Genomic DNA, 23,213 nt, shown 5'->3' with positions numbered 1-23,213 from the left:
TTATGTTTATGGTTAGGGTGTGAGTTACGGTTAGGGTTTGTGTTAGGGTTAGCGTTAGGGTTAGGGTTAGAGTAAGTTTTAGGGTTAGCGTTAGTGTTAGGTTTAGACTAACGGTTTGGTTTAGGATTAGGTTTGGGTGACGGTTGGGTTTAGGGTTATGGTTAGGCTTAGGGTAAGTATTAGAGGGTAAGTGTTAGGATAATGTTTAGAGAGTTAGAGGGTGAGGGTTAGGGTGAGGTTTAATGTTAGGGTTAGAGGGTTACGGTTAGGGTTAGTGTTAGTGTTAGGGTTTGAGGTTTAGTATTATTGTTAGGGTTAGAAGGTTAGGGCTAGGGATAGTGTTAGTGTTAGGGTTAGAGTTAGGGTTAGTTTTAGGTTTAGGGTTAGGGTTAGGGTTTAGGGTTAGGGTTAGGGTTAGTGTTAGGGTTAGTTTTAGGATTAGGTTTAGGGTTAGTGTTAGTGTTAGGGTTAGAGAGTTAGAGGGTTAGGGTTAGGGATAGTCTAAGACTTAGGTTTAGAGTGTTAGGGTTAGTGTTAAGGTTAGGGTTAGGTTTAGTTTTAGGGTTAGGGTTAGGGTTAGTTTTAGGTTTAGTGTTAGGGTTTTAGGGTTATTATTAGTGTTAGGGATAGAGATTTAGGGCTAGGGATAGGCTTAGGGTTAGGGTTAGAGTAAGGTTTAGGGTTAGGTTTAGGGTTAGTGTTAGTGTTAAGATTAGAGCGTTAGACTGATAGGGTTATGGGTAGGGTTTGGCTTAGGGTTAGCGGGTTAGGTTTAGAGGCTTATTGATAGGGTTAGGGTTAGAGTGTTAGATTTAGGGTTAGGATTAGGTTTAGGGTTAGGGTAGGGTTACAGGTTTAGAGTGTTAGGTTCCGGGTAGTGTTATGGATATGGTTAGCATTAGAGGGTTATTTTTAGGATTCGGTTTTGGGCTATGGTTCAAGTTAGAGGATTATGGTTAGACTTATGGTTAGAGGGTTAGGGTTAGGGTTCGGGTTAGGGTAAGAGATAGGGTTAGGGCTAGTGTTAGACAATTGGATGGTTAGTGTTAGGTTTATGTTTATGGATATGGTTAGGGTTATAGTTAGAGTTACTGTTACTGTTAGGGATAGGTTTAATGTTTGTTTCAGGGTTTAGGGTTAGGGTCAGTGTCAGGGCTATTGTTAGTGTTAGGTGTTAGGGTAAGGGTTAGAGTTACAGTTAGGCTTAGATTTAGAGTTAGGATTAGGTTAGGTTTAGGGTTAGGGTTGGAGTATGGGTAAGGCTTAAGTTAAGGGTTAGGTTTAGGGTTAGGTTTCGGGTTAGGGTTAGTGTTATTGTTAGGGCTAGAGCATTAGAGGATTAGGGTTAGGGATAGGGTTACGCTTAGGGTTAGATGGTTAGGGTTATTGTTAGGGTTAGGGTTATGTTTAGGTTTAGGGTTAGGTTTAGGGTGAGGGATAGGGTTAGGTTTAGGGTTAGACAATTGGCTGGTTAGTGTTAGCGTTATGGTTATGGATAGGGTTAGAGTTAGAGTTAGAGTTACTGTTATTTTAGGGGTAGGGTAAGTTTTATGGTTAGAGACTTAGGGATAGGTTTAGGTTTAGAGTGTTAGTTTTAGGGTTAGGGTTAGGTTGAGGGTTAGGGTTAGGGTTAAAGGGTTAGAAGGTTAGGATTCGGGTTATTGTTAGGCATATGGTTAGCATTAGAGTGTTATTGTTAGGATTAGGGTTAGGCTTAGGGTTCACGTTAGAGGATTATGGTTAGACTTATGGTTAGTGGGTTGGGGATAGGGTTCGCTTAGGGTAAAGATTAGGGTTAAGGCTAGGGTTAGACAATTGGATGGTTAGTGTTAGTGTTATGTTTATCGATCGGGTTAGGGTTAGAGTTAGAGTTACTGTTACTGTTAGGTTTAGGATTAAAATTTGTGTTAGGGTTTAGGGTTAAGTTTAGTGTTAGGGCTAGGGTTACTGTTAGGAGTTAGGGTTAGGATTAGGGTTAGAGTTACAGTTAGGGTTAGATTTAGTGTTAGGTTTAGGTTAGGTTTAGTGCTAGGGTTGGAGTAAGGGTAAGGTTTAGGTTAATGGTTATGTTTAGGGTTAGGGTTAGAGTTAGGGTTAGGGTTAGGATTAGAGTAAGTTTTAGGGTTAGGGTTAGTGTTAGGTTTAGAGTAACGGTTAGGGTTAGGATTAGGTTTGGGTGACAGTTGGGTTTAGGGTTATGGTTAGGCTTAGGGTAAGTATTAGAGGGTAACTGTTAGTGTAATGTTTAGAGAGAGAGTTAGGGTTAGGGTGAGGGTTAATATTAGGCTTAGAGTGTTACAGTTAGGGTTAGTGTTAGGGTTTGAGGGTTAGTATTAGTGTTAGGGTTAGAGGGTTAGGGCTATCGATAGTGTTAGTGTTAGGGTTAGAGTTAGGGTTAGTTTTAGGGTTAGGGTTAGGTTTAGGGTTTAAGATTAGGGTTAGGGTTAGTGTTATGGTTAGTTTTAAGATTAGGGTTAGGGTTAGTGTCAGTGTTAGTGTTAGAGCGTTAGAGGGTTAGTGTTAGGGATAGTGTAAGGCTTAGGGTTACAGTGTCAGGGTTAGTGTTAAGGTTAGGGTTCGGTTTAGGTTTAGGGTTAGTGTTAGGTTTAGTGTTAGGGTTTTAGGGTTAATATTAGTGTTAGGGATAGAGGTTTAGGGCTAGGGATAGGCTTAGTGTTAGAGTTAGAGTTAGGTTTAGTTTTAGGGTTAGGGTTAGCGTTAGGGTTTACGTTTAGGGTTAGGGTTAGGGCTAGTTTTAGGGTTATGTTTAGGGTTAGGTTTAGGTTTAGTGTTAGGGTTAGGGTTAGGTTTAGTGTTAGGGTTAGGGTTAGTGTTAGGGTTTTGTTTAGGGTTAATGTTAGTGTTAGGGTTAGAGTGTTAGAGGGATAGGGTTAGGGGTAGGGTTAGGCTTAGTGCTAGAGGGTTAGGTTTAGAGGCTTATTGATAGGGTTAGGCTTAGAGTGTTAGATTTAGGGTTAGTTTTAGGTTTAGGGTTTGGCTAGGGTTACAGGTTTAGAGGGTTAGGTTTCGGGTAGTGTTAGGGATATGGTTAGCATTAGAGGATTATTGTTAGGATTAGGTTTAGGGCTAGGGTTCACGTTAGAGGATTATGTTTAGACTTATGGTTAGGGGGTTGGGATTAGGGTTCGGGTGAGGGTAAGGTTTAGGGTTAGGGCTAGTGTTGGATGATTGGATGGTTAGTGTTGGGGTTACGGTTATTGATAGGGTTAGGTTTAGAGTTAGAGTTACTGTTACTGTTAAGGTTAGATTTAAGGTTGGTGTTAGGGTTTAGGGTTAGGTTTAGTGTTCAGGCTAGTGTTAGTGTTAGGTGTTAGTGTCAGTGTTAGGCTTAGAGTTACAGTTAGGTTTAGATGTATTGTTTGGTTTAGTTTATGTTTAGGGTTAGTGTTGGAGTAAGGGTAAGGTTTAGTTTAAGAGTTAGGTTTAGGGTTTGGCTGAGGTTTAGGTTTAGGTTTGGAGTTACATTTAGGGTGAGAGTGTTAGGGTTAGGGTTAGGGTTAGGGTTAGGTTTATGGTTAGTTTTAGTGTTAGGGTTAGGGTTAGGGTTAGGGTTAGAGTAATTGTTAGGGTTATGGTTAGTGTTAGGGTTAGGGTAACGTTTAGGGTTAGGATTAGGTTTGGGTGACGGTTCTGTTTAGGGTTATGGTTAGGCTTAGGGTAAGGATTAGAGGGTGAGTGTTCGGGTTATAATTAAAGAGTTAGATGCTTAAGGTTAGAGGTTAGAGATGCTTTAGAGAGTTAGAGGGTTATATTTAGGTTTAGGGTTAAGTTTACGGTTAGAGTGTTATGGTTAGGTTTACTGTTAGGGTTTTAGGGTTAGTATTAGTGTTAGGGATTGAGGGTTAGTGCTAGGGATAGGGTTAGTTTTAGTGTCAGGGTTAGGTTTATGGTTAGGGTCAGAGTTGTAGAGGTTAGGTTTAGGGTTCGGGTTAGGGTTAGGGTTAGAGGCTTTGGGATAGGTTTAGGGTTAGAGTGTTAGTTTTAGGATTATGGTTAAGTTTAGTGTTAGGGTTAGTGTTAGTGGGTTAGAGGGTTTGGGTTCGGGTTATTGTTAGGGATATGTTTAGCATTAGAGTGTTATTGGTAGGATTAGGATTAGGGTTAGGGTTCACGTTAGAGGATATGGTTCGACTTAGGGTTAGGGTTAGGGTTAGGTATAGTGTTAGTGTTAGTTTTAGGTTTAGAGCATTAGAGGGTTAGGGTTAGGGATAGGGTTAGGCTTAGGGTTAGAGTGTTAGGGATAGTGTTAGGGTTAGGGTTAGGTTTAGGGTTAGGGTTTTTGTTAGTGTTAGGTTTAGGGTTAGGGTTTGAGTTAGGGTTACTGTTAGGGTTATAGTTAGTGTAAGAGTAAGTGTTAGGGTTAGGGTTAGTGTTAGAGTTAGGGTAACGGATAGGGTCAGGATTAGGTTTGGGTGACGGTTGGGTTAAGGGTTATGGTTAGACTTAGGGTTACGATTAGAGGGTAAGTGTTAGGGTTATGTTTAGAGAGTTAGAGGGTTAGGGTTAGGGTTAAGGTTAGGGTTAGATAGTTACGGTTAGGTTTAGTGTTATGGTTTTTGGTTTAGTATTAGTGTTCGGGATAGAGGGTTAGTGCCAGTAATAGGGTTAGCGTTATTGTTAGATTTAGGATTAGGTTTAGGGTTAGAGTTAGGGTTAGGGTTTAGGTTTAGGGTTAGGGTTAGGGCTAGTTTTAGGGTTAGGGTTAGGGTTAGCGTTGGGTTTAGGTTTAGTGTTAGGGTTAGGGTTAGGTTTAGTGTTAGTTTTAGGGTTAGTGTTAGGCTTAGGTTTAGAGCGTTAGAGGGATATGGTTGGGGTAGGGTTAGGCTTAGGGTTAGAGTGTTAGGGTTAGGGTTAAGGTTAGGTTTAGAGTAAGGCTTAGGTTTAGGTTTAGGGTTAGTGTTAGTGTTAGGATTATGGTTAGTATTAGGATTAGGGTTAGGGTTAGGTTTAGGTTTAGAGTGCTGGATGTTTAGGATTAAGGTTATGGTTATGGTTAGGTTTAGAGGGTTGTGGTTAGCATTAGGGTTAGTTTTAGAGGGTTAGATTTGGTCTTAGGGTCAGGGTCATCGATAGGATTAGAGGTTAGTTTTAGTGGTAGGGTTAGGGTTAAGGTTATGTTTAGGGTCAGAGGGTTAGAGTTTTGGTTTAGGGTTCGGGTTAGGGTTAGGTTTAGAGGCTTAGGGATAGGGTTAATGTTACAGTGTTAGTTTTAGTGTTAGGGTTAGGTTTAGGTTTAGGGTTAGGTTTAGGGTTAGATGGTTAGAGAGTTAGAGTGTTAGGGTTAGGGATAGGGTTAGGCTTAAGGTTAGAGGGTTAGGGTTAGTGTTAGGGTTAGGATTAGGTTTAGGGTTAGGGTTAGGTTTAGTGTTAGGGTTAGGGTGAGTGTTAGGGTTAGGTTAAGGGTAAGTGTTAGGGTTAGGGTTAGTGTTAGGATTAAGGTAAAGTTTAGGTTTTAGATTAGGTTTGGGTGACGGTTTGGTTTAAGGTTATTGTTAGACTTAGGGTTAGGATTAGAGTTTAAGTGTTAGAGTTATGTTTAGAGAGTTAGAGGGTTAAGGTTAGGGTTAGGGTTAGGGTTAGGTTTATGGTTAGGGTTAGTGTTAGTGTTAGGGTTAGTGTTTGGGTTAGAGTAAATGTTAGGGTTAGGATTAGTGTTAGGGTTAGCGTAACAGTTAGGTTTAGGATTAGGTTTGGGTGACGGTAGGGTTTAGGTTTATGGTTAGGCTCAGTTTAAGTTTAGAGGGTAAGTGTTAGGGTTATGTTCAGAGAGTTAGAGGGTTAGGGTTAGGTTAAGGTTAGATTTAGAGTGTTACGGTTAGGGTTAGTGTTAGGTTTTGAGGGTTAGTAATATTGTTAGGGATAGAGGTTTAGGGCTAGGGATAGGTTTAAAATTAGGGTTAGATTTAGGGTTAGTTTTAGGGTTAGGGTTAGGGTTCAAGGTTAGGGTTAGGTTTAGAGTTAGGGTTAGTTGTAGGGTTAGGTTTAGGTTTAGCATTAGTGTTACGGTTAGGGTAGGGTTTAGGGTTAGGATAAGGGTTAATTTAAGTTTTAGGGTTAGAACATTAGAGGGATATGGTTAGGAGTGGGGTAGGCTTAGGATGAGAGGGTTAGGTTTAGGGTTAAGGTTAGGTTTAGGGTAAGGCTTAGGTTTAGGATTAGAATTAGTGTATGGGTTAGTGTTATGGTTAGTATTAGGGGTTGGGTTAGGGTTAGCTTTAGGGTTAGAAGGTTGGATGTTGAGGGTTATGGTTATGGTTATGGTTATGGTTAGGTTCAGAGGGTTGGGGTTAGCGTTACTGTTAGGTTTCAAGGGTTAGGGTTGGTCTTATTTTCAGGGATAGGGTTAGGTTTAGGGTTAAGGTTAGAGGTTTAGGTTTAGAGGCTGATTGATAGGGTTAGGTTTGGGTGTTAGATTTAGGGTTAGGGTTATGTTTACTGTTAGGGTTAGGGTTAGAGGGTTAGAGTGTTAGGGTTTGGGTTAGTGTTAGGGATATGGTTAGCAATACAGGGTTATTGTTAAGATTCGGTTTAGGCTTAGGGTTCACTTTAGAGGATTATGGTTAGACTTATTGCTTGTGGGTTAGGGTTAGGGTTCGGGTTAGGGTAAAGTTTCGAGTTAGGGTTAGTGTTAGGGTTAGGGTTAGGGTTAGGTTTAGGGTTAGGGTTAGTGTTAGGGTTAGTGTTAGTGTTAGGGTTAGAGCGTTAGAAGGTTAGGGTTTGAGATAGGGTTAGGCTTAGGGTTAGAGGGTTAGGGTTAGGGTTATGGTTAGTGTTAGGTTTAGTGTTAGGGTTAGGCTTAGAGTTAGGGTTATTGTAAGAGTAAGTGTTAGAGTTAGGGTTAGTGTTAGGGTTAGGATAAATGTTAGGGTTACGTTTAGTTTTGGGTGAAGGTTGGGTTGAGGGTTGTGGTTGGCTAAGGGTTACGATAAAAAGGTAAGTGTTAGGTTTCAGGTTAGGGTAGCTTTAGGGTCAGGGTTAAGGATATTTTTCGGGTTAGTGTTAGGGTTAGTGTTTTGTTTAGGGTTAGGCTTAGGGTTAGGATTAGAAGGTAAGTGTTAGGGTTATGTTTAGAGAGTTAGAAGATTAGGGATAGATTTACGGTTAAGGTTAGGGTTAGAGTGTTACAGTTAGGGTTAATGTTACGGTTTGAAGGTTAGTATTAGTGTTAGGGATAGCGGGTTAGTGCTAGTGATAGGGTTAAACTTATGGTTAGAGTTAGGGTTAGTTTTAGGTTTAGGGTTAGCATTATGATTTAGGGTTAGGGTTAGGGTTAGGGTTAGGGTTAGTATTAGGGTTAGGGTTAGGTTTGGTGTTAGGTTTAGGTTTAGGGTTAGGGTTAGGGTTAGGTTTAGTGTTAGGGTTAGAGTTAGGGTTAGGTTAAGGGTAAGTTTTAGGGTTAGGGTTAGTGTTAGGGTTAGTGTAAAGTTTAGGGTTTGGATTAGGTTTGGGTGATGGTTGGGTTTAATGTTATGGTTAGGCTTAGGGTTAGGATTAGAATGTAAGTGTTAGGGTTATGTTTAGAGAGTTAGAGGGTTAGGGTTAGGGTTAGGGTTATGTTTATGTTTAGGGGTAGTGTTAGTGTTAGGGTTAGTGTTAGTGTTAGTGTAAGTGTTAGGGTTAGGGTTAGTGTTAGGGTTAGGGTAATGGTTAGGTTTAGGTTTACGTTTGGGTGACGATAGGGTTTAGGGTTATGGTTAGGGTTAGGTTTAGAGGGTAGGTGTTATGGTTATGTTCAGAGAGTTAGAGGGTTAGGGTTTGGGTTAGGGTTAAGGTTAGGGTTAGAGAGTTACTGTTAGGGTTAGTGTTTGGGTTTGAGTATTAGTAATAGTGTTAGGGATAGAGGGTTAGGGCTAGGGCTAGGTTTAGGCTTAGGGTTAGATTTAGGGTTAGTTTCAGGGTTAGGGTTAGGGTTAGGGTTTAAGGTTAGGGTTAGGTTTAGAGTTTGGGTTAGTTGTAGGGTTAGGGTTATCTTTAGGTTTAGTGTTAGGGTTCTGGTTAGGTTTAGTTTTAGGGTTAGGGTTAGTGTTAGTTTTAGGTTTAGAGCTTTAGAGGGATAGGGTTAGGGGTAGGATTAGGCTTAGTGTTCGAGTGTTTGGGTTAGGGTTAAGGTTAGGTTTAGAGTAAGGCTTAGGTTTAGGGTTAGGGTTAGTGTTAGGGTTAGGATTATGGTTAGTATTAGGATTAGGGTTAGGGTTAGGTTTAGGTTTAGAGTGCTGGATGTTTAGGATTAGGGTTATGGTTATGGTTAGGTTTAGAGGGTTGTGGCTAGCATTAGGGTTAGTTTTAGAGGGTTAGGTTTGGTCTTAGGGTAAGGGTCATCATTAGGATTATAGGTTAGGTTTAGTGTTAGGGTTAGGGTTAGGGTTATGTTTAGGGTCAGAGGGTTAGAGTTTTGGTTTAGGGTTCGGGTTAGGGTTAGGTTTAGAGGCTTAGGGATAGGGTTAGTTTTACAGTGTTAGTTTTAGTGTTAGGGTTAGGTTTAGGTTCAGGGTTAGGTTTAGGGTTAGAGGGTTAGAGGGTTAGAGTGTTAGGTTTAGGGATATGGTTAGGCTTATGGTTAGAGGGTTAGGGTTAGTGTTAGGGTTAGGGTTAGGGTTAGGTTTAGGGTTAGAGTTTGGTTTAGTGTTAGGGTTAGGGTTAGTGTTAGGGTTAGGTTAAGTGTAAGTGTTAGGGTTAGGGTTAGTGTTAGTGTTAGTGTAAAGTTTAGGGTTTGGATTAGTTTTGGGTGACGGTTTGGTTTAATGTTATTGTTAGGCTTAGGGTTAGGATTAGAGTGTAAGTGTTAGGGTTATGTTTAGAGAGTTAGAGGGTTAAGGTTAGGGTTAGTGTTAGGGTTAGGTTTATGGTTAGGGTTAGTGTTAGTGTTAGGGTTAGTGTTAGGTTTAGAGTAAGTGTTAGGGTTAGGGTTAGTGTTAGGGTAAGGGTAACGGTTAGGTTTAGGATTACGTTTGGGTGACGGTAGGGTTTAGGGTTATGGTTAGGCTTAGTTTTGGTTTAGAGGGTAAGTCTTACGGTTATGTTCAGAGAGTTAGAGGGTTAGGGTTACGGTTAAGGTTAGGGTTAGAGAGTTACGTTTAGGGTTAGTGTTTGGGTTTGAGGATTAGTAATAGTGTTAGGGATAGAGGGTTAGGGCTAGGGCTAGGTTTAGGCTTAGGGTTAGATTTAGGGTTAGTTTCAATGTTAGGGTTAGGGTTTAAGTTTAGGGTTAGGTTTAGAGTTAGGGTTAGTTGTAGGGTTAGGGTTAGGTTTGGTTTAGTGTTAGTGTTAGGGTTACTGTTAGTTTTAGGGTGAGGTTTAGGGTTACGGTAAGGCTTAGGTTTAGGATTAGGGTTAGTGTTCGGGTTAGTGTTACGGTTAGTATTAGGGTTAGGGTTAGGGTTAGATTTTGGGTTAGAAGGTTGGATGTTGAGGGTTAGGGTTATGCTTATGTTTAGTTTCAGAGGGTTGGGGTTAGCGTTACTGTTAGGTTTCAAGGGTTAGGGTTGGTCTTAGGGTCAGGGTTAAGGTTAGGTTTAGGGTTAGGGTTAGAGGGTTAGGTTTAGAGGCTTATTGATAGTGTTAGGGTTAGGGTTTTAGATTTAGGGTTAGGGTTAGGTTTAGTTTTAGGGTTAATTTTAGAGGGTTAGAGGGTTATGGTTTGGGTTAATGTTAGGGATATGGTTAGCATTAGAGGGTTTGTTAGGATTAGGTTTAGGGTTAGGGTTCATGTTAGAGGATTATGGTTAGACTTTTGTCTTGAGGGTTAGGGCTAGGGTTCGGGTTAGGGTAAAGATTCGAGTTAGGTTTAGTGTTAGGGTTAGGGTTAGGTTTAGGGTTAGGTTTAGGGTTAGTGTTAGTGTTAGGTTTAGAGCATTAGAGGGTGAGGGTTAGGGATAGGGTCATTCTTGGGCTTACAGCGTTAGGGTTAGTGTTAGGGTTAGTGTTAGGTTTAGGGTTAGGGTTAGGTTTAGTGTTAGGGTTAGGTTTAGTGTTAGGGTTAGGGTTATGGTTACGGTTATGGTAAGAGTAAGTGTTAGGGTTAGGGTTAGTGTTATGGTTAGGATAAAGGTTAGGGTTAGGTTTAGGTTGGGTGAAGGTTGGGTTTAGGGTTAAGGTTAGGCTTAGAGTTACGATAAGAAGGTAAGTATTAGGGTTAGGGTTAGGGTTTAAGGTTAGTGTTAGGTTTAGAGTTAGGGTTAGTTGTAGGGTTAGGGTTAGGTTTATGTTTAGGGATAGTGTTAGGGTTAGGGTTAGGTTTAGGGTTAGTGTTAGGGTTAGTGTTTGTTTTAGGGTTAGAGCGTTAGAGGGATAGGGTTAGGGGTAAGGGTAGGTTTAGGATTCGAGGGTTAGGTTTAGGGTTATTGTTAGGTTTAGGGTAAGGCTTAAGTTTAGGATTAGGTTTAGTGTTCGGGTTAGTGTTACGGTTACTATTAGGGTTAGGGTTAGGGTTAGATTTAGGGTTAGAAGGTTGGATGTTGAGCGTTAGGGTTATGGTTATGGTTAGGTTCAGAGGGTTGTGGTTAGCTTTAGGGTTAGGTTTCAAGGGTTAGGGTTGGTCTTAGGGTCAGGGTTAAGGTTAGGTTTAGGGTTAGGTTTAGAGTGTTAGGTTTAGAGGCTTATTGATAGCGTTAGGGTTAGGGTTTTAGATTTATGGTTAGGGTTAGGTTTAGTGTTAGGGTTAGGTTTAGAGGATTAGAGGATTAGGATTTGAGTTAGTGTTAGGGTTATGGTTAGGGTTAGGGTTAGTGTTAAGTTTAGGTTTAGGGTTAGGTTTAGTGTTAGGGTTAGGGTTAGTGTTAGGGTTATGGTAAGAGTAAGTGTTAGGGTTAGGGTTAGTGTTAGAGTTGGGATAAAGTTTAGGGTTAAGTTTAGGTTTAGGTGAAGTTTGGGTTGATGGTTATGGTTAGGCTTAGGGTTACGATACGAAGGTAAGTATTAGGCTTAGGGTTTGGGTTTAAGGTTAGGGTTAGGTTTAGAGTTAGGGTTAGTTGTAGGTTTAGGGTTAGGTTTATGTTTAAGGTTAGTGTTAGGGTTAGGTTTAGAGTTAGTGTTAGGGTTAGTGTTTGTTTTAGGGTTAGAGTGTTAGAGGTATAGGGTTAGGGGTAGGGGTAGGCTTAGGATTAGAGGGTTAGGTTTAGGGTTAATGTTAGGTTTAGGGTAAGGCTTAGGTTTAGGATTAGGGTTAGTGTTCGGGTTAGTGTTACGGTTAGTATTAGGGTTAGGGATAGGGTTAGATTTAGGGTTAGAAGGTTGGATGTTGAGGGTTAGGGTTATGGTTATGGTTAGGTTCAGAGGGTTGTGGTTAGCTTTAGGGTTAGGTTTCAAGGGTTAGGGTTGGTCTTAGGGTCAGGGTTAAGGTTAGGTTTAGGGTTAGGGTTATAGGGTTAGGTTTAGAGGCTTATTGATAGGGTTAGGGTTAGGGTGTTAGATTTAGGGTTAGGGTTAGGTTTAGTGTTAGGGTTAGTTTTAGAGGGTTAGAGGGTTAGGGTTTGGGTTAGTGTTAGGGATATGGTTAGCATTAGAGGGTTATTGTTAGGATTAGGTTTAGGGTTACGGTTCACGTTAGAGGATTACGGTTAGACTTATTGCTTGAGGGTTAGGGTTAGGGTTAGTGTTAGGGATATGGTTAGCAATACAGGGTTATTGTTAAGATTCGGTTTAGGCTTAGGGTTCACTTTAGAGGATTATGGTTAGACTTATTGCTTGTGGGTTAGGGTTAGGGTTTGGGTAGGGTAAAGTTTCGAGTTAGGGTTAGTGTTAGGGTTAGGGTTAGGGTTAGGTTTAGGGTTAGGGTTAGTGTTAGGGTTAGTGTTAGTGTTAGGGTTAGAGCGTTAGAAGGTTAGGGTTTGAGATAGGGTTAGGCTTAGGGTTAGAGGGTTAGGGTTAGGGTTATGGTTAGTGTTAGGTTTAGTGTTAGGGTTAGGCTTAGAGTTAGGGTTATTGTAAGAGTAAGTGTAAGAGTTAGGGTTAGTGTTAGGGTTAGGATAAATGTTAGGGTTACGTTTAGTTTTGGGTGAAGGTTGGGTTGAGGGTTGTGGTTAGGCTAAGGGTTACGATAAAAAGGTAAGTGTTAGGTTTCAGGTTAGGGTAGCTTTAGGGTCAGGGTTAAGGATATTTTTCGGGTTAGTGTTAGGGTTAGTGTTTTGTTTAGGGTTAGGCTTAGGGTTAGGATTAGAAGGTAAGTGTTAGGGTTATGTTTAGAGAGTTAGAAGATTAGGGATAGATTTACGGTTAAGGTTAGGGTTAGAGTGTTACAGTTAGGGTTAATGTTACGGTTTGAAGGTTAGTATTAGTGTTAGGGATAGCGGGTTAGGGCTTGTGATAGGGTTAAACTTATGGTTAGAGTTAGGGTTAGTTTTAGGTTTAGGGTTAGCATTATGATTTAGGGTTAGGGTTAGGGTTAGGGTTAGGGTTAGTATTAGGGTTAGGGTTAGGTTTGGTGTTAGGTTTAGGTTTAGGGTTAGGGTTAGGGTTAGGTTTAGTGTTAGGGTTAGAGTTAGGGTTAGGTTAAGGGTAAGTTTTAGGGTTAGGGTTAGTGTTAGTGTTAGTGTAAAGTTTAGGGTTTGGATTAGGTTTGGGTGATGGTTGGGTTTAATGTTATGGTTAGGCTTAGGGTTAGGATTAGAATGTAAGTGTTAGGGTTATGTTTAGAGAGTTAGAGTGTTAGGGTTAGGGTTAGGGTTAGGTTTATGTTTAGGGGTAGTGTTAGTGTTAGGGTTAGTGTTAGTGTTAGTGTAAGTGTTAGGGTTAGGGTTAGTGTTAGGGTTAGGGTAATGGTTAGGTTTAGGTTTACGTTTGGGTGACGATAGGGTTTGGGGTTATGGTTAGGGTTAGGTTTAGAGGGTAGGTGTTAGGGTTATGTTCAGAGAGTTAGAGGGTTAGGGTTTGGGTTAGGGTTAAGGTTAGGGTTAGAGAGTTACTGTTAGGGTTAGTGTTTGGGTTTGAGTATTAGTAATAGTGTTAGGGATAGAGGGTTAGGGCTAGGGCTAGGTTTAGGCTTAGGGTTAGATTTAGGGTTAGTTTCAGGGTTAGGGTTAGGGTTAGGGTTTAAGGTTAGGGTTAGGTTTACAGTTTGGGTTAGTTGTAGGGTTAGGGTTATCTTTAGGTTTAGTGTTAGGGTTCTGGTTAGGTTTAGTTTTAGGGTTAGGGTTAGTGTTAGTTTTAGGTTTAGAGCTTTAGAGGGATAGGGTTAGGGGTAGGATTAGGCTTAGTGTTCGAGTGTTTGGGTTAGGGTTAAGGTTAGGTTTAGAGTAAGGCTTAGGTTTAGGGTTAGGGTTAGTGTTAGGGTTAGGATTATGGTTAGTATTAGGATTAGGGTTAGGGTTAGGTTTAGGTTTAGAGTGCTGGATGTTTAGGATTAGGGTTATGGTTATGGTTAGGTTTAGAGGGTTGTGGCTAGCATTAGGATTAGTTTTAGAGGGTTAGGTTTGGTCTTAGGGTAAGGGTCATCATTAGGATTATAGGTTAGGTTTAGTGTTAGGGTTAGGGTTAGGGTTATGTTTAGGGTCAGAGGGTTAGAGTTTTGGTTTAGGGTTCAGGTTAGGGTTAGGTTTAGAGGCTTAGGGATAGGGTTAGTTTTACAGTGTTAGTTTTAGTGTTAGGGTTAGTGTTTTGTTTAGGGTTAGGCTTAGGGTTAGGATTAGAAGGTAAGTGTTAGGGTTATGTTTAGAGAGTTAGAAGATTAGGGATTGATTTACAGTTAAGGTTAGGGTTAGAGTGTTACAGTTAGGGTTAATGTTACGGTTTGAAGGTTAGTATTAGTGTTAGGGATAGCGGGTTAGGGCTTGTGATAGGGTTAAACTTATGGTTAGAGTTAAGGTTAGTTTTAGGTTTAGGGTTAGCATTATGATTTAGGGTTAGGGTTAGGGTTAGGGTTAGGGTTAGTATTAGGGTTAGGGTTAGGTTTGGTGTTAGGTTTAGGTTTAGGGTTAGGGTTAGGGTTAGGTTTAGTGTTAGGGTTAGAGTTAGGGTTAGGTTAAGGGTAAGTTTTAGGGTTAGGGTTAGTGTTAGTGTTAGTGTAAAGTTTAGGGTTTGGATTAGGTTTGGGTGATGGTTGGGTTTAATGTTATGGTTAGGCTTAGGGTTAGGATTAGAATGTAAGTGTTAGGGTTATGTTTAGAGAGTTAGAGGGTTAGGGTTAGGGTTAGGGTTAGGTTTATGTTTAGGGGTAGTGTTAGTGTTAGGGTTAGTGTTAGTGTTAGTGTAAGTGTTAGGGTTAGGGTTAGTGTTAGGGTTAGGGTAATGGTTAGGTTTAGGTTTACGTTTGGGTGACGATAGGGTTTAGGGTTATGGTTAGGGTTAGGTTTAGAGGGTAGGTGTTAGGGTTATGTTCAGAGAGTTAGATGGTTAGGGTTTGGGTTAGGGTTAAGGTTAGGGTTAGAGAGTTACTGTTAGGGTTAGTGTTTGGGTTTGAGTATTAGTAATAGTGTTAGGGATAGAGGGTTAGGGCTAGGGCTAGGTTTAGGCTTAGGGTTAGATTTAGGGTTAGTTTCAGGGTTAGGGTTAGGGTTAAGGTTTAAGGTTAGGGTTAGGTTTAGAGTTTGGGTTAGTTGTAGGGTTAGGGTTATCTTTAGGTTTAGTGTTAGGGTTCTGGTTAGGTTTAGTTTTAGGGTTAGGGTTAGTGTTAGTTTTAGGTTTAGAGCTTTAGAGGGATAGGGTTAGGGGTAGGATTAGGCTTAGTGTTCGAGTGTTTGGGTTAGGGTTAAGGTTAGGTTTAGAGTAAGGCTTAGGTTTAGGGTTAGGGTTAGTGTTAGGGTTAGGATTATGGTTAGTATTAGGATTAGGGTTAGGGTTAGGTTTAGGTTTAGAGTGCTGGATGTTTAGGATTAGGGTTATGGTTATGGTTAGGTTTAGAGGGTTGTGGCTAGCATTAGGGTTAGTTTTAGAGGGTTAGGTTTTGTCTTAGGGTAAGGGTCATCATTAGGATTATAGGTTAGGTTTAGTGTTAGGGTTAGGGTTAGGGTTATGTTTAGGGTCAGAGGGTTAGAGTTTTGGTTTAGGGTTCGGGTTAGGGTTAGGTTTAGAGGCTTAGGGATAGGGTTAGTTTTACAGTGTTAGTTTTAGTGTTAGGGTTAGGTTTAGGTTCAGGGTTAGGTATAGGGTTAGAGGGTTAGAGGGTTAGAGTGTTAGGTTTAGGGATATGGTTAGGCTTATGGTTAGAGGGTTAGGGTTAGTGTTAGGGTTAGGGTTAGGGTTAGGTTTAGGGTTAGAGTTTGGTTTAGTGTTAGGGTTAGGGTTAGTGTTAGGGTTAGGTTAAGTGTAAGTGTTAGGGTTAGGGTTAGTGTTAGTGTTAGTGTAAAGTTTAGGGTTTGGATTAGTTTTGGGTGACGGTTTGGTTTAATGTTATTGTTAGGCTTAGGGTTAGGATTAGAGTGTAAGTGTTAGGGTTATGTTTAGAGAGTTAGAGGGTTAAGGTTAGGGTTAGGGTTAGGGTTAGGTTTATGGTTAGGGTTAGTGTTAGTGTTAGTGTTAGGGTTAGTGTTAGGTTTAGAGTAAGTGTTAGGGTTAGGGTTAGTGTTAGGGTAAGGGTAACGGTTAGGTTTAGGATTACGTTTGGGTGACGGTAGGGTTTAGGGTTATGGTTAGGCTTAGTTTTGGTTTAGAGGGTAAGTGTTACGGTTATGTTCAGAGAGTTAGAGGGTTAGGGTTACGGTTAAGGTTAGGGTTAGAGAGTTACGTTTAGGGTTAGTGTTTGGGTTTGAGGATTAGTAATAGTGTTAGGGATAGAGGGTTAGGGCTAGGGCTAGGTTTAGGCTTAGGGTTAGATTTAGGGTTAGTTTCAATGTTAGGGTTAGGGTTTAAGTTTAGGGTTAGGTTTAGAGTTAGGGTTAGTTGTAGGGTTAGGGTTAGGTTTGGTTTAGTGTTAGTGTTAGGGTTACTGTTAGTTTTAGGGTGAGGTTTAGGGTTACGGTAAGGCTTAGGTTTAGGATTAGGGTTAGTGTTCGGGTTAGTGTTACGGTTAGTACTAGGGTTAGGGTTAGGGTTAGATTTAGGGTTAGAAGGTTGGATGTTGAGGGTTAGGGTTATGCTTATGTTTAGTTTCAGAGGGTTGGGGTTAGCGTTAGTGTTAGGTTTCAAGGGTTAGGGTTGGTCTTAAGGTCAGGGTTAAGGTTAGGTTTAGGGTTAGGGTTAGAGGGTTAGGTTTAGAGGCTTATTGATAGTGTTAGGGTTAGGGTTTTAGATTTAGGGTTAGGGTTAGGTTTAGTTTTAGGGTTAATTTTAGAGGGTTAGAGGGTTATGGTTTGGGTTAATGTTAGGGATATGGTTAGCATTAGAGGGTTTGTTAGGATTAGGTTTAGGGTTAGGGTTCATGTTAGAGGATTATGGTTAGACTTTTGTCTTGAGGGTTAGGGCTAGGGTTCGGGTTAGGGTAAAGATTCGAGTTAGGTTTAGTGTTAGGGTTAGGGTTAGGTTTAGGGTTAGGTTTAGGGTTAGTGTTAGTGTTAGGTTTAGAGCATTAGAGGGTGAGGGTTAGGGATAGGGTCATTCTTGGGCTTAGAGCGTTAGGGTTAGTGTTAGGGTTAGTGTTAGGTTTAGGGTTAGGGTTAGGTTTAGTGTTAGGGTTAGGTTTAGTGTTAGGGTTAGGGTTATGGTTACGGTTATGGTAAGAGTAAGTGTTAGGATTAGGGTTAGTGTTATGGTTAGGATAAAGGTTAGGGTTAGGTTTAGGTTGGGTGAAGGTTGGGTTTAGGGTTAAGGTTAGGCTTAGAGTTACGATAAGAAGGTAAGTATTAGGGTTAGGGTTAGGGTTTAAGGTTAGTGTTAGGTTTAGAGTTAGGGTTAGTTGTAGGGTTAGGGTTAGGTTTATGTTTAGGGATAGTGTTAGGGTTAGGGTTAGGTTTAGGGTTAGTGTTAGGGTTAGTGTTTGTTTTAGGGTTAGAGCGTTAGAGGGATAGGTTTAGGGGTAAGGGTAGGTTTAGGATTCGAGGGTTAGGTTTAGGGTTATTGTTAGGTTTAGGGTAAGGCTTAAGTTTAGGATTAGGTTTAGTGTTTGGGTTAGTGTTACGGTTACTATTAGGGTTAGGGTTAGGGTTAGATTTAGGGTTAGAAGGTTGGATGTTGAGCGTTAGGGTTATGGTTATGGTTAGGTTCAGAGTGTTGTGGTTAGCTTTAGGGTTAGGTTTCAAGGGTTAGGGTTGGTCTTAGGGTCCGGGTTAAGGTTAGGTTTAGGGTTAGGTTTAGAGTGTTAGGTTTAGAGGCTTATTGATAGCGTTAGGGTTAGGGTTTTAGATTTATGGTTAGGGTTAGGTTTAGTGTTAGGGTTAGGTTTAGAGGATTAGAGGATTAGGATTTGAGTTAGTGTTAGTGTTAGGGTTAGAGTTAGGGTTAGTGTTAAGTTTAGGTTTAGGGTTAGGTTTAGTGTTAGGGTTAGGGTTAGTGTTAGGGTTATGGTAAGAGTAAGTGTTAGGGTTAGGGTTAGTGTTAGAGTTGGGATAAAGTTTAGGGTTAGGTTTAGGTTTGGGTGAAGTTTGGGTTGATGGTTATGGTTAGGCTTAGGGTTACGATACGAAGGTAAGTATTAGGCTTAGGGTTTGGGTTTAAGTTTAGGGTTAGGTTTAGAGTTAGGGTTAGTTGTAGGTTTAGGGTTAGGTTTATGTTTAAGGTTAGTGTTAGGGTTAGGTTTAGAGTTAGTGTTAGGGTTAGTGTTTGTTTTAGGGTTAGAGTGTTAGAGGTATAGGGTTAGGGGTAGGGGTAGGCTTAGGATTAGAGGGTTAGGTTTAGGGTTAATGTTAGGTTTAGGGTAAGGCTTAGGTTTAGGATTAGGGTTAGTGTTCGGGTTAGTGTTACGGTTAGTATTAGGGTTAGGGATAGGGTTAGATTTAGGGTTAGAAGGTTGGATGTTGAGGGTTAGGGTTATGGTTATGGTTAGGTTCAGAGGGTTGTGGTTAGCTTTAGGGTTAGGTTTCAAGGGTTAGGGTTGGTCTTAGGGTCAGGGTTAAGGTTAGGTTTAGGGTTAGGGTTATAGGGTTAGGTTTAGAGGCTTATTGATAGGGTTAGGGTTAGGGTGTTAGATTTAGGGTTAGGGTTAGGTTTAGTGTTAGGGTTAGTTTTAGAGGGTTAGAGGGTTAGGGTTTGGGTTAGTGTTAGGGATATGGTTAGCATTAGAGGGTTATTGTTAGGATTAGGTTTAGGGTTACGGTTCACGTTAGAGGATTACGGTTAGACTTATTGCTTGAGGGTTAGGGTTAGGGTTAGTGTTAGGGATATGGTTAGCAATACAGGGTTATTGTTAAGATTCGGTTTAGGCTTAGGGTTCCCTTTAGAGGATTATGGTTAGACTTATTGCTTGTGGGTTAGGGTTAGGGTTTGGGTTAGGGTAAAGTTTCGAGTTAGGGTTAGTGTTAGGGTTAGGGTTAGGGTTAGGTTTAGGGTTAGGGTTAGTGTTAGGGTTAGTGTTAGTGTTAGGGTTAGAGCGTTAGAAGGTTAGGGTTTGAGATAGGGTTAGGCTTAGGGTTAGAGGGTTAGGGTTAGGGTTATGGTTAGTGTTAGGTTTAGTGTTAGGGTTAGGCTTAGAGTTAGGGTTATTGTAAGAGTAAGTGTTAGAGTTAGGGTTAGTGTTAGGGTTAGGATAAATGTTAGGGTTACGTTTAGTTTTGGGTGAAGGTTGGGTTGAGGGTTGTGGTTAGGCTAAGGGTTACGATAAAAAGGTAAGTGTTAGGTTTCAGGTTAGGGTAGCTTTAGGGTCAGGGTTAAGGATATTTTTCGGGTTAGTGTTAGGGTTAGTGTTTTGTTTAGGGTTAGGCTTAGGGTTAGGATTAGAAGGTAAGTGTTAGGGTTATGTTTACAGAGTTAGAAGATTAGGGATAGATTTACGGTTAAGGTTAGGGTTAGAGTGTTACAGTTAGGGTTAATGTTACGGTTTGAAGGTTAGTATTAGTGTTAGGGATAGCGGGTTAGGGCTTGTGATAGGGTTAAACTTATGGTTAGAGTTAGGGTTAGTTTTAGGTTTAGGGTTAGCATTATGATTTAGGGTTAGGGTTAGGGTTAGGGTTAGGGTTAGTATTAGGGTTAGGGTTAGGTTTGGTGTTAGGTTTAGGTTTAGGGTTAGGGTTAGGGTTAGGTTTAGTGTTAGGGTTAGAGTTAGGGTTAGGTTAAGGGTAAGTTTTAGGGTTAGGGTTAGTGTTAGTGTTAGTGTAAAGTTTAGGGTTTGGATTAGGTTTGGGTGATGGTTGGGTTTAATGTTATGGTTAGGCTTAGGGTTAGGATTAGAATGTAAGTGTTAGGGTTATGTTTAGAGAGTTAGAGGGTTAGGGTTAGGGTTAGGGTTAGGTTTATGTTTAGGGGTAGTGTTAGTGTTAGGGTTAGTGTTAGTGTTAGTGTAAGTGTTAGGGTTAGGGTTAGTGTTAGGGTTAGGGTAATGGTTAGGTTTAGGTTTACGTTTGGGTGACGATAGGGTTTAGGGTTATGGTTAGGGTTAGGTTTAGAGGGTAGGTGTTAGGGTTATGTTCAGAGAGTTAGAAGGTTAGGGTTTGGGTTAGGGTTAAGGTTAGGGTTAGAGAGTTACTGTTAGGGTTAGTGTTTGGGTTTGAGTATTAGTAATAGTATTAGGGATAGAGGGTTAGGGCTAGGGCTAGGTTTAGGCTTAGGGTTAGATTTAGGGTTAGTTTCAGGGTTAGGGTTAGGGTTAGGGTTTAAGGTTAGGGTTAGGTTTAGAGTTTGGGTTAGTTGTAGGGTTAGGGTTATCTTTAGGTTTAGTGTTAGGGTTCTGGTTAGGTTTAGTTTTAGGGTTAGGGTTAGTGTTAGTTTTAGGTTTAGAGCTTTAGAGGGATAGGGTTAGGGGTAGGATTAGGCTTAGTGTTCGAGTGTTTGGGTTAGGGTTAAGGTTAGGTTTAGAGTAAGGCTTAGGTTTAGGGTTAGGGTTAGTGTTAGGGTTAGGATTATGGTTAGTATTAGGATTAGGGTTAGGGTTAGGTTTAGGTTTAGAGTGCTGGATGTTTAGGATTAGGGTTATGGTTATGGTTAGGTTTAGAGGGTTGTGGCTAGCATTAGGGTTAGTTTTAGAGGGTTAGGTTTGGTCTTAGGGTAAGGGTCATCATTAGGATTATAGGTTAGGTTTAGTGTTAGGGTTAGGGTTAGGGTTATGTTTAGGGTCAGAGGGTTAGAGTTTTGGTTTAGGGTTCGGGTTAGGGTTAGGTTTAGAGGCTTAGGGATAGGGTTAGTTTTACAGTGTTAGTTTTAGTGTTAGGGTTAGGTTTAGGTTCAGGGTTAGGTTTAGGGTTAGAGGGTTAGAGGGTTAGAGTGTTAGGTTTAGGGATATGGTTAGGCTTATGGTTAGAGGGTTAGGGTTAGTGTTAGGGTTAGGGTTAGGGTTAGGTTTAGGGTTAGAGTTTGGTTTAGTGTTAGGGTTAGGGTTAGTGTTAGGGTTAGGTTAAGTGTAAGTGTTAGGGTTAGGGTTAGTGTTAGTGTTAGTGTAAAGTTTAGGGTTTGGATTAGTTTTGGGTGACGGTTTGGTTTAATGTTATTGTTAGGCTTAGGGTTAGGATTAGAGTGTAAGTGTTAGGGTTATGTTTAGAGAGTTAGAGGGTTAAGGTTAGGGTTAGGGTTAGGGTTAGGTTTATGGTTAGGGTTAGTGTTAGTGTTAGGGTTAGTGTTAGGTTTAGAGTAAGTGTTAGGGTTAGGGTTAGTGTTAGGGTAAGGGTAACGGTTAGGTTTAGGATTACGTTTGGGTGACGGTAGGGTTTAGGGTTATGGTTAGGCTTAGTTTTGGTTTAGAGGGTAAGTGTTACGGTTATGTTCAGAGAGTTAGAGGGTTAGGGTTACGGTTAAGGTTAGGGTTAGAGAGTTACGTTTAGGGTTAGTGTTTGGGTTTGAGGATTAGTAATAGTGTTAGGGATAGAGGGTTAGGGCTAGGGCTAGGTTTAGGCTTAGGGTTAGATTTAGGGTTAGTTTCAATGTTAGGGTTAGGGTTTAAGTTTAGGGTTAGGTTTAGAGTTAGGGTTAGTTGTAGGGTTAGGGTTAGGTTTGGTTTAGTGTTAGTGTTAGGGTTACTGTTAGTTTTAGGGTGAGGTTTAGGGTTACGGTAAGGCTTAGGTTTAGGATTAGGGTTAGTGTTCGGGTTAGTGTTACGGTTAGTACTAGGGTTAGGGTTAGGGTTAGATTTAGGGTTAGAAGGTTGGATGTTGAGGGTTAGGGTTATGCTTATGTTTAGTTTCAGAGGGTTGGGGTTAGCGTTAGTGTTAGGTTTCAAGGGTTAGGGTTGGTCTTAAGGTCAGGGTTAAGGTTAGGTTTAGGGTTAGGGTTAGAGGGTTAGGTTTAGAGGCTTATTGATAGTGTTAGGGTTAGGGTTTTAGATTTAGGGTTAGGGTTAGGTTTAGTTTTAGGGTTAATTTTAGAGGGTTAGAGGGTTATGGTTTGGGTTAATGTTAGGGATATGGTTAGCATTAGAGGGTTTGTTAGGATTAGGTTTAGGGTTAGGGTTCATGTTAGAGGATTATGGTTAGACTTTTGTCTTGAGGGTTAGGGCTAGGGTTCGGGTTAGGGTAAAGATTCGAGTTAGGTTTAGTGTTAGGGTTAGGGTTAGGTTTAGGGTTAGGTTTAGGGTTAGTGTTAGTGTTAGGTTTAGAGCATTAGAGGGTGAGGGTTAGGGATAGGGTCATTCTTGGGCTTAGAGCGTTAGGGTTAGTGTTAGGGTTAGTGTTAGGTTTAGGGTTAGGGTTAGGTTTAGTGTTAGGGTTAGGTTTAGTGTTAGGGTTAGGGTTATGGTTACGGTTATGGTAAGAGTAAGTGTTAGGGTTAGGGTTAGTGTTATGGTTAGGATAAAGGTTAGGGTTAGGTTTAGGTTGGGTGAAGGTTGGGTTTAGGGTTAAGGTTAGGCTTAGAGTTATGATAAGAAGGTAAGTATTAGGGTTAGGGTTAGGGTTTAAGGTTAGTGTTAGGTTTAGAGTTAGGGTTAGTTGTAGGGTTAGGGTTAGGTTTATGTTTAGGGATAGTGTTAGGGTTAGGGTTAGGTTTAGGGTTAGTGTTAGGGTTAGTGTTTGTTTTAGGGTTAGAGCGTTAGAGGGATAGGGTTAGGGGTAAGGGTAGGTTTAGGATTCGAGGGTTAGGTTTAGGGTTATTGTTAGGTTTAGGGTAAGGCTTAAGTTTAGGATTAGGTTTAGTGTTTGGATTAGTGTTACGGTTACTATTAGGGTTAGGGTTAGGGTTAGATTTAGGGTTAGAAGGTTGGATGTTGAGCGTTAGGGTTATGGTTATGGTTAGGTTCAGAGTGTTGTGGTTAGCTTTAGGGTTAGGTTTCAAGGGTTAGGGTTGGTCTTAGGGTCAGGGTTAAGGTTAGGTTTAGGGTTAGGTTTAGAGTGTTAGGTTTAGAGGCTTATTGATAGCGTTAGGGTTAGGGTTTTAGATTTATGGTTAGGGTTAGGTTTAGTGTTAGGGTTAGGTTTAGAGGATTAGAGGATTAGGATTTGAGTTAGTGTTAGGGTTAGGGTTAGGGTTAGGGTTAGGGTTAAGTTTAGGTTTAGGGTTAGGTTTAGTGTTAGGGTTAGGGTTAGTGTTAGGGTTATGGTAAGAGTAAGTGTTAGGGTTAGGGTTAGTGTTAGAGTTGGGATAAAGTTTAGGGTTAGGTTTAGGTTTGGGTGAAGTTTGGGTTGATGGTTATGGTTAGGCTTAGGGTTACGATACGAAGGTAAGTATTAGGCTTAGGGTTTGGGTTTAAGGTTAGGGTTAGGTTTAGAGTTAGGGTTAGTTGTAGGTTTAGGGTTAGGTTTATGTTTAAGGTTAGTGTTAGGGTTAGGTTTAGAGTTAGTGTTAGGGTTAGTGTTTGTTTTAGGGTTAGAGTGTTAGAGGTATAGGGTTAGGGGTAGGGGTAGGCTTAGGATTAGAGGGTTAGGTTTAGGGTTAATGTTAGGTTTAGGGTAAGGCTTAGGTTTAGGATTAGGGTTAGTGTTCGGGTTAGTGTTACGGTTAGTATTAGGGTTAGGGATAGGGTTAGATTTAGGGTTAGAAGGTTGGATGTTGAGGGTTAGGGTTATGGTTATGGTTAGGTTCAGAGGGTTGTGGTTAGCTTTAGGGTTAGGTTTCAAGGGTTAGGGTTGGTCTTAGGGTCAGGGTTAAGGTTAGGTTTAGGGTTAGGGTTATAGGGTTAGGTTTAGAGGCTTATTGATAGGGTTAGGGTTAGGGTGTTAGATTTAGGGTTAGGGTTAGGTTTAGTGTTAGGGTTAGTTTTAGAGGGTTAGAGGGTTAGGGTTTGGGTTAGTGTTAGGGATATGGTTAGCATT

Source organism: Cavia porcellus, unplaced genomic scaffold (assembly GCF_034190915.1).
Source record: "Cavia porcellus strain 051 isolate PalLab524CR breed Dunkin Hartley unplaced genomic scaffold, mCavPor4.1 scaffold_4, whole genome shotgun sequence".
NCBI classification, from domain to species: Eukaryota; Metazoa; Chordata; class Mammalia; order Rodentia; family Caviidae; genus Cavia; species Cavia porcellus.
Note: the sequence above shows the minus strand (reverse complement) of the source record.